Source organism: Alligator mississippiensis, chromosome 13 (genome assembly GCF_030867095.1).
Source record: "Alligator mississippiensis isolate rAllMis1 chromosome 13, rAllMis1, whole genome shotgun sequence".
Classification (NCBI taxonomy): Eukaryota; Metazoa; Chordata; order Crocodylia; family Alligatoridae; genus Alligator; species Alligator mississippiensis.
The window spans coordinates 33,697,989-33,708,837 of NC_081836.1; the positions used below are offsets into that span (position 1 = coordinate 33,697,989).

Sequence of the window (10,849 nt, forward strand, 5' to 3'; positions counted from 1 at the left end):
ACTAATAAAAGATTAGATACAAATTTTAGCTAGATAAGCATAATAGAGATGCTGTGATCAGGTGCTCAGAGGCAAAGTACCTCCCAGTCATAGTGCTATTCTAATCAAAGGTGCTGTAGATTGAGCAGTTCTGTGATGTGGTCTTATCAGTCTGAGTTTAATGTAAATCCTGTTACAGCAGCTTTGTCCGATCTGCCTGTAGCTTTGTTCTGAACCTTTCAGTAACAGTTCACTGAAGCAGAAAGAGCTCTGTGAATTGATATTATAAACCTGCATGCTTGTTTTATTCATTGTTGAGGCAACAGAATATAACAGCAGTATTTATTTTTAGTAGATTGAGGATACTTTTTTTTTTTTTATTATTCTTTCAATGTGAGCAGGGAAAAAATGTTCTAAATGCAAAAGAGGAAAAACTAATACCATAATCATATCCATACCCATTCTCTGCACAATCTCATTGAAAAGATAATGCAAAATACTGTATGTTTAATTCATTTCACACATTCATAGAGATTTTTAAAGTCCCAAAGTGTTGTTTCCTACTGATATAAAAAAAAAATATCATATGACATTATTATCTTCAGGAAGTGATAGTTATGTGAAATACAAACCCTCTATAATGTATTTGGTCCTCACACCGATCATTTTTTTTTTCTTCACCACCTACCTGTTTTCTTTGGGGGTTAGATTAAGCTTGTGAAATTCATAAGATTATGTTGTGTTCAGTGTCTTGCTGGTGGGCATTCCTTACTGAAGTTCAAGAGCATGAAATTTCTCTTTAGTCCCACTGCTTTGATATGGTACTTGCCTAGCAATCAAGAAAATTAAAAGTGTGGAAAAAATGATAAAACTGCAGTGTCTTAAAAATTAAGGGGCTGAAACATTAAATTGAGTTTATGATAATAGCGTTGTGGAGCCATGTTGACCCTTATTCTGGAGAATTTGCTTGTGTGTCTTCTATTCAAATTGCATGTCTGATTTCAGAAACATGTGAGGCAGAGATGTACTATCTAAAGTGATGACTTTAAAATCATGTGAAACATCAAGGTTCCTGCTTATATGAAGTTCAAGGGTATGAGGTTCCACTGTGGAGATCTGAGTGGAATTTTGGAATTACACAGAAATTGAACTCCAGCTTTATTCATAGATGTTTGTGCATCTTTTCAATGTATAACATTTCTAGTATATTTTCTTTTCTGTGTGGGAATGGAAAGTCTTACACTATATGTGCAATTCCATTACCATGAAGGAATGTCACAAAAATGCATCCTCTCTACGATTTAATGTTTTTAAAATATGTATAGTAACACTCTACCATCAGAATACAGCACGTTTGATTCACCTTCAGTTTTTAGAGGAATTGTATGTGATGAGGAAGTTGAGAAATTGAATGTCTGATTTGTTTGTAACCAAAATAATTTTCCATAGCTGTATATTAGAAAATGTAAATGCATATTTTTTATTTTTGTTAAAGAAAAAAATATACATATAACTTGATACTGCCTCTTTAAATGATTGAGCTATGAAAGTTATTTGACCTTTCTGAGTAAAAATAATGTTTAAAAAAAGTATGCCTGTGACTTCTTTATCAATTTATTCCATGTTTCTTAAAAACAAAACAAAACTTTAATTATGTTTATTTTGTATGGTATCATAAGCTACCCAGGATGACCATAAAGCAGCTTGTACCTTCAAAATGAAAAAAAAAAAAGGCCCATATGTGTCCAGTCCTGAAGTCAGATATGGTAGGCAAGTTTGTTCACCTCCCAGAAGCTCCATTGACTTCCGATGGTAGAATTGGGAGCCTTTTGCAACGATTAGTTAGGAATGAGTGGCAGCACACAGTAGGGGAGCTGGTGGAGGCTTGCTGTTGTTGGGTGGGGATATCACCTCATTTTTTGTCACTGAGATGTGTTTTGCAGACAGAAAATTACCAGTTTTCAGCAGTAAAAACCAGTGAGCCCTCCTCCCCATGGCAGCAAACCTCTGGCTTTTCCCCCATCATATGCTACTGCCACTTTTCTGCCTTCCCTGCTGCTGGAACCGGAGCTGAAGCAGGGGCAAGGTGAGGGGGGGTGGGGATAGTGAAAAGGGGAGGTGCCCCCTAGCTCCATGCTGATGCCCTAACCGCTGCCCCTTAGGAAGCGCCTGCTCACTCACCCATTGCTGTGCTACTGAAATGTGACAGTAAATATAAAGTTTCTCAGTTTGAATTTTCAGATCCTATTTTGCAACAGTGCTCTACTGAGAGAGGAAATAATAGGTGGTTTCAAGCTACATATGTAATCCCCTGCTCCCTGTTGCAGCTGAGCACTGGCTGGGCCACCTACATGCCAATAGTCATGCTGTAAAATGATGAAACCCTGCAGTGGCCTAGAAAAGGCTGTTGTGGCCTCTGGGGATCACTATATTGTAGTGTGTTTTGGCCACACTCCTATCACACCTCAGAGGCCGAGACTGAGTAGCAGAGAGCTGACTGCCTATCTTTTCATTGCTCAGGGATTCTCCTAAAACAGATTTAGGGGTGCTTTGTGCTTCAAGAGTAGTTTAAAACAAGCCTAATTGAGGTTGAAATCTAGGCCTGCTGCCATTATCAGAATTTAAAATAAATAAATTACACCAGAGCATATATCAAATATAACATGCTGAGGAGAAAACATTGTATTTTCTTGTCATTCTTTTGTGTCTCATGTTATTATCAGCTATCATATGGCCCTGGAAATTAGAAAAAAACAGAATAGGTACATTAGTGGATTTCAGAAGTGTTGGCAGTTGTACCAGAATAGTAGCTGATCAGAATGAAGATTTTTATATAATGCCCTGCCACAGTATTTAATAGAGACAGTTAAGTACCCAAGCTGAGAAATTAAACCAAAATTATTTAAACAATCCTCTTCCCAAAGCACCACCTTGGCTAAATAGAATAATATGAAAGAGAAATACATTTTCCTTTCATTGTACTCCTTGTGCTTTTAAAATCTTAGTCCTGCTAGATGTGTAAAGAATCTCTGTGATCTTCCTTATATTTCAATAAATGTATGCATAAGTAGAAAAAAAAGTGGCTATATCCTGAAATTGATCCATAGACAAAACTTGTCATCAAGTTCAAAGAGAGCTTTCCATAGAAAACAGCAGTAGGTGGCATAGGTCTGCATGTTTTGTAACAATTTCAATGAGTATTTGATCTCAGAAGTTTAGAAGTGATTTCAGTCTGTGCGTGGTTTCCAGGAAAATAAGTTTGAAGCATGTAAATGTAATAGAGTACATACAAAAGTTAGGTTTAGATTGACATTCCTACCATTAGGTCAATCAAAGTGCCTAAATGAACAGACATTCTGGGAGGTTAAACTGAGCAAAAAATGGTGGGCTGAGTCCAAATCAGTTCACCTGAGGTAAACTAACTTAGATTGAGAAAGGATTAACCTGATCTAATGATCATGAGTATGCATTCAGAGTGGAGCCCCAGGACCACTTACCCCAGCTTGATAGCAGCACTATTCCTATCCTCCTCCCCAACCTTGAATGGACTATTTTTATCTCTTCAGCGCTGCCACTCTTGGATAGACAACCTTCTCCTACCCCTCCTGGACCAACCCCTCCCCCCGGCCAACATGCTGGCTACCCAGTCCAACTCAACTTTTCATCGCCCTGGGATACTTTGGTTTCCCCATGAAGCTTCCAGGCTTGGTGAATACCTGCTCCTGGTCTATGTACATGTAGCTTCAAGGGAGTTGCGTGAACATAGATTGCATATGGAAAATTAATGTATGCACCCAAAAGGTCAAGTTGACTAAAGAAATTCATAGAGCAGAGAAATGCCTTTCCTGCTAATATGGGGTTCTGGGTGTTTTGTTATTGGTGGTGGTGGTTTTGTTTATTTTGTTTTGTTTTATCAGAAATTGCAAATAGCACAGTCATTCGGACTATGGAATCAGCATTTAATTGATATAATCCTAGTGGGACTGCACTTCTCAAGATCTGTAAATATAATTCCCATTGACTCCTGGCATTTGTTTGAAAGGACAGAGGATTTGGTTGTTTTGAGGATTATTGTTGTTTGCTTGCTTGTTTGGTTGTTTAAATAAATACTTTTTAGAGATTTCTTACAGGGACCAGTAAAAACAGAGGCATTTAAATGTTATACTTTTCCTCCGTTAAGAATTCACAAATTAAATCTGTCTATACTAAAGTGTGCTGAATCTTTTTTTTTCTTTGCAATTCTGCTTCTTTCTCTTACTAGACCTCCACTCTGAAACATATCCTTCCATTTTGTATTCTGCAGAGCTGTAATATTTGTCCAGCGATGAGCTTCATTCAGCAGTTTGTTAACTGAAATGGGAAGTGACAGACTCACTAAAAGAAAATCTCCGTGCCAAAGAAACAGATATTGCTTCTTTCTTACAGATTACTATATGCCTGGACACTGAAGACTGTGAGCTTGCAGACACAGCAAAGTTTCACATTGATCCATGTCAAACTAATTTGATCAGAATAGAGACTTTTGTATCACGTTGTTCTACTATAGTATTTAATAGAGGTGGTCAAGCACCCAGAACATTTTTTGGGGAAGACTGAAAAAGGAAGGCGTTAAGATAAATTGAATAATATAGATTCGTTGGATCTCAAGCTGATGTTTTTGCTCACATTGATTTTCTTTTGGATATGTCTGATGAAGATTGCTGTCACCAAAATATCACAGACACATCTTTATGTGCTCTGTGTAACACATGCCTTCTGTTTTTACTAGTCGCATTTGCAGAATCCCTTAACCATTAAAGTTAAAATATCATTGTATTAAAAAGGTGCCTTTTTATATGGCTAGTAATACACAAAAATATATTCATGTCACATGATAGCAAGAGTAATAGATGAAGATGATTAGAACCAGAAGAAAAGCAGACTTAGGCACAGGGTAGTATAAATTACACCCTGACCTTGCAGAACCCTTTGTGCTGCCAGGCATGCTCCAACCACCTGGAGCCTGTGCTGTCTGCCTTTGAGGTTTAGGCTTAGGGCAGGCAAAGAGCACTTAAAAACAAGCTATGGCATCCTCAAGAGCCTCTTGACAGAGCCTTGAGAGAAAGGCGTGTTAAATCAGCACATTCCTTGCCCACACTGCCCCTCCTGGACAGCACAATGCATTTTTTTTTAATTGCACAGTTATCCAAGAAGCCTGTGGTAAAATAGGGACTTTCTAGGCAAGCAGCTTCGGCTGCAAACGCCCGTGTTCATTTTCCTCTTGCCGGACATTCCAGCCAGCACTGTGGGCTTCTGGGATAAGTTTAGCCCACAGTTTTCATTCTGAACCTGTAATTATTTACACATTTTTGAATAGTCACATTGTGTTTGATGCTTTACAAAACAGTACTGAAAAGTCCTTTACTGTGAAGTGCTCCCAGTTTGAGGACCAAATCCTTGTATTGTATTCAGAAGTACATCTGAAGGCAGGCACCTTTGAATGGAAAAAATTCACATAGATCTCCCACTTTAAAGTGTCTGGATCTATAACTAGTCTTGCATAGAGAAACTCTGATGTAAGTAAGTGCAGGGAATGCCAACACACCAGTAAACTTTATGCAAGAACTGTATCATGTGGTGTAGACAGAGGACAATACATATGATTTCTATTAATTACAAGCAAGTAAAGTTTTAATATTTAAAATAGATATTGTGCTAAATAGATAGCTAAAATGTAATTAATGCCTACTATTTTATGTAACAACACCATACTATCCAGGTTCCCGAAATAAATGTAGTTCTGTAAGATGGAATAATAGGTCCTTCTATTCATACTGAATGGTGGGACCACAGGACCACACAAATTTGCCTTTCCCTTTTGCAGAATTCCATATTGGAAATACCCTGCATTCAACAGGACAGAGGCGAATGGCAGTGTTGTAATTAGGGGTGGGTGACCAGGGTACTAAAAGAATTTAGAAGTCTCCTTGGGAACCCTGCACTTCATATGTACATGACACAGCAGCAGTAGCCAAGGTGTTGGGGAATCCACGCCACAGCAGCAGTCAAAATTTTGCATCTCTGGGGTCATGAGGTGAGGAAATGCTGTATAATACATACCAAGACAGAAGCATCACTTCCATTTCCCAATTGACTGAAACATGGGAAACAGAACCAAGCAAGTGGCTATAATGTGTCTCCTTCCTCTGCAGCTATTTAAGCTCCCCCAGTCTTTTCATTGCCCTGAGTTGTAATCTAGAATCTATGTTTTTATGATGCAGTAGGTCTGACCAACAGGTCTTACCTGTTTTTGGAAGCAAGAAAAGATGTATTCTTTTGAGGACAAACTGGCAAGAATCTGCTTGCTTGATTTGGTCACCCTGCTTTAACCAACAGGAAGGTGCTGTTGGATTGAAAGCAATAGGCTTTAAAAGCTAAATATTAAAAATGTCCGAGAGCTTATCTCAACCTGTGGCCAGGGACTGGTACAGATAAAGACTAAAAGGGCCAGTTTCCTAAGGTAGGTGGCCTGGACTGTCTGGTAGATAATATGCCTGTAGGAGAAGGGGTGTCATGGAGTCTTTTTGGACTGAGCTCACTTTTCCTCATCATGGTGTGGCCTCTGCCTCCCACATTCCTTGCATAGTGATTTCATACCTGAGCTGAGCCATAGGGCTGTGTTAATGAGGGCTTGTTCTAGCTGACTGGCTTGGTTTGGTTTCCTGTGGGAGAGCCCTGTAACCCTCACAAGAACCTTTTGAATATCTGCCATGTAAAAGTGCAACCTGGACATATTGCATCCCTCTGGTGTGTTCAATTATTAAAGTTCTGACTGACTGCTGCACCGTCTTATATATCTTATGTGCCTGATCAATGGGATTTATCTAACCAAGTCCTATTTGAAAATCAGGTGCAATTGGGCTCCTGGATTTCCTTTGTACTTTTGAACCTTTCTTCCAACTAAGAATGTAGTTAATTAGTCATTTTTTATTTCCAGTACAGGCATAGGAATCAAACTTGGAAAGCCAAGAGGTCCCTTCCTGGCCTATGATATATATTCTTCAAGTCTAATCTTACAGTGTAAAAGTTTGGCTTGGTTTCATTAACTGAGATTAAACAAGGTCGGTATAAGATACCCAGCTAATGGTGTACTTGAGTGCACCATTTTTTGTTTTGCTATTGGCAAAAGGGTGAAATAGAATAATAATCATTATGTATTAAAGCCACCTGTTTGTGTCTCCTGGTAATCCAGCATAGTAAACTAACCAAACAAAATGGTAGATCAGTTTTATTTCAACTGCAAAATGGAAAATTTTGAGTAATACATCTTAGCTTTGACAACATAATTGTTTTTTTTTTAACGATGCACTCCCTGATTGATGTTATCCTAATTTTGTTATTGAAGTTAATACTAGATATCTTCTGTATTTGTTCCATAAAAAATGAGACTAAAAGCATCCATTTTGTATAAATTGAAAAAAAAGAAAAAAAAAAGAAAAGAAAAAGCCTGGCAGTGTTGCAAAGTGTTGAGAGCCACACAGGGGCTGATAGACCACTTATCACATAATGTCATCACATCATTTGCAAAGCTGTTATTAGTTTTATTTTTGCTTGCAATTATAGCCCAGGACAGGGAAAAGGTTGCATATTGCTTTGCTTTTTTGCTTCATCTACTAAGATGGTGTGCTTTGTCTAGAGCACATTTACTAGTCTCTCTCTAACTGTCATATTTATATTAAAGACATAAGGGGATCCTACTGCACCATGAATTGCCTTTTATTACCCTTATCTTTGCCTGCATAGGTCATCACCCTGCATGTGAATCGAATTTGGAACAGCCAGCATTTTCTTTAGGAGTGAAATTTTATTCTGAATTAAGAGGCAGCTCTGTTTGTAAATGTTAATATAACATATTCCTGAGCTCCTTTTAACTCCTATGTATGGTTAATTCAGCACCTTTGTGTGGGCAGATTGTATTCTTCCTTGTCAGAGCTGCAATTGCTTTTGTTTTGTCTCACATTTGAATAATACATTTGATTACCATGGCAAATGTTGCAGTGTATGCATGCCTGACTGTAGTGCCTAATTAACTGATGATAACAAGGCAGGATTGCCCTCTTCCCTTTCATAAGCAATCATATACATGACAGTTCTTTTATCTTTCTTCAAAATTGACTTGCTCTCCTGACCCTTAAGCAGCTCCTGTTTTGTGTGTTTACCTCTGATGTCTTTGCAAGACTGTTAATTTTCTGTGGCATATCCTATCTGGTTGTAATTAACACATCGAACAGTGAAGAAATAGTTCTGCTTGCAGATGCCTAATGGAGGAATGCTTTCTTCCCATAATTATACAGCTTCATTTTAGTGATTTGCATTGACCTACCAGGATTTTTTTTAGAGACTCTACAATGGTACAGTCCTATCTCAGTAGAATAAAGAAAATTAATAATTGGTTTACATTTTGATATAATTTACCAATAGTCATAAAGAAATGTTAGAAACAATCACTGGTTATGTATATTATAGGAAACTTAGGTTGGAAATAAATTAGGATGTCTACCTTTGCATATATTTAATCAAGAAGTTGAAGGCCCAATCTTGTAATTACAAAGCGCAAAAAACATATGACTTATTTCAAGACAGTACTGAAATCATGTATATTAAGTAAATATTCTCTCTGCATTATATCTGAAGAAAGCTGAACATGCGTCCCACGAAAATGAGACTAAGATTTCTGGGTATCGTTTTATACTTAGGCTTAAGATTTAAGCTATAATGAATACCAGTTCAAAGAGAAGAAGGTATAAGAGGAAGGTTGGTAGTTACAGCAATAAAAACAGGGGCAAAAAGAACAGCTTTTGTGAAGGACTCAGGCTGGAATAATAATGATAGAATTGTCTAAATCGATATATCTCTTGTCAGCCTCACGTCTGATGTTTGAATCAGTCAGGCCTTTTCTGCAAGAGCTTTCCTCAGGAATATTGAATTATTTATTATTTGTATCTTTTTTCCTTCTCTTTCTGATGATTTTTTCCCTTTTTTCTGACTTAGTAAAATTTGTTTTTTATGCTGCCAGGTTCAATGTTGTCTGCTCTTTGATAAATAGCAGTAATTGGGTGTATAGCAGAAGCCGTGTAAAAATGTATGACTTCAATTACATCTAGAACAATTTTTTCTTTATATTGATCTTTTCTCTGTATAAGATCTGCTCTTCATAGCCTGCAGTGCTGAGTTTTTAAAGAATTATTCTATGTCCATATGTTGGCATGCACTTTTGAACCCATGCATCTTTTGAAAAAATGGCATGCTGCCTTGCATCAGTTGAGCCTGAACAGTAAATGAAAAATCAGAGTCATTCGGAGAGCAAAATATTCATATTCTATTCAGTGATCTGATGAGGGATCACTTCACTTTAAAATTACACTGCTTACTTATGATTCCCCGTTTCTCTTGTCTGAGATAATGAAATGAGGGAACTGGCCAATTAATGAAAACATCTTCCATCAACAATTACAGTTGGGATTAAATTACTATATGTGTTATGAAAGTAGCTTTTATAAGTTATAGCTCTGTTCATGTAAGTTTTCAAGTGTCCAACATCACACTTAGATTGGTGAATATAGAATGTGCTAATGTGGATGGAATCCTTTTTTATATATCTTTTTATGCATTATGTCCTAACTGATATTGCATTTTTGCCTGTCTTTTTTTTTTTTTTTTTGTCCAGAGGATATAAAACAAATCAATCTTACCTTAAAATTATATGATCCACAAGTATGACACAAGTATACGGTATAGTAGTTAATTGGCTATGGGTCTTTGTAGGTCAGAACTAGATCTGAGCCTTAATAGCAAACTTTGCATCTACAGTCTAGAGTTTGGGACACTTTATACATGCTTTTTGGCTTGCCCTATGCAGAGAGATAGGGAACAGTTGGAAATTAGGTCTGAATCCAAGCTTTCTCAAAATATAGCATGCTCAGCCTCGCATTTCCCCTCTGATTTTTCTCTTAGAACAGTATTCTTCATTTTCCATTGTAAGATTGTAAGGGAAATGCCATTTTTTCACTTGAGTATTGTCTGACACATTGTTCTGTTTATCAGGTGTTTTCTATTTTCTGTTTATTGCATGAGTATTGATTTGCCATATATAGAGCTTCAAGCTGTCTTTAAGGGAGTTTCAAAGTTACAGATAGCATAAACAGCCATATTGACTCCACCATGCAATAAATCTACAGGAACATTTTTAGCAATAACTATTAATGCATGTCACCTGAAAATAAGTTTTCATCATGGTTAGTTACTGCTTATCACTGTTTCATAATGTGTCCTTAGTATGTACTGTTATGCTTCAGGTGATTGGTGAATGGGAGCAGAAATTGATTACAAGCTAGATCCTGTGGTCCTTACTTATGCAGATCTCCCTTTGATAGCAAAAAGAGTTTTGCCTGAGTACAAATTGCAGAATTTGATCTTGTGAACTTCACTTCATCAGTGAAGTTAACTGAATTTGGAAGGGCTCTTATGCTGGTACTAGAGCTGGTTGACAGAATGATTTTTAAGCTGCTTGTATACATATTTTGTATGATATTCGCTTATTCATTTTTTTTAAGTGTCTCTTTTTCTTGGGCATGTATAACTTTAAACATAAGCCATAGAAACACTCTGGGTTAGATAATAGAATTCATTTAGAATTGTCACTAAATGGTTGCATTGTAGTGTAGGTAATGAAGCTGGAGTTAAATAGACAAAGAGAAGTTGGTCATGTTTTTGCACAAAGTCTAGTTTAAGCATCACTAGTCTCTGTTTTTTGGGTTTTTTCTTGTAGTAGTTTGACAAAATTGCCTTTCCTACTAGCAGTCTGTTAGGTGCTGTGCACAGAAACAAAACC

The 10,849-nt window shown here is 37.1% G+C and overlaps 1 protein-coding gene across 30 annotated transcripts in view; it reads left to right on the forward strand.

The window, feature by feature from the left end:
• Positions 1-10,849, forward strand: part of RBFOX1 (RNA binding fox-1 homolog 1) — a 1,765,957-nt gene that overhangs the window by 1,428,160 nt on the left and 326,948 nt on the right. The gene's annotated exons all lie outside the window — the stretch shown is intronic.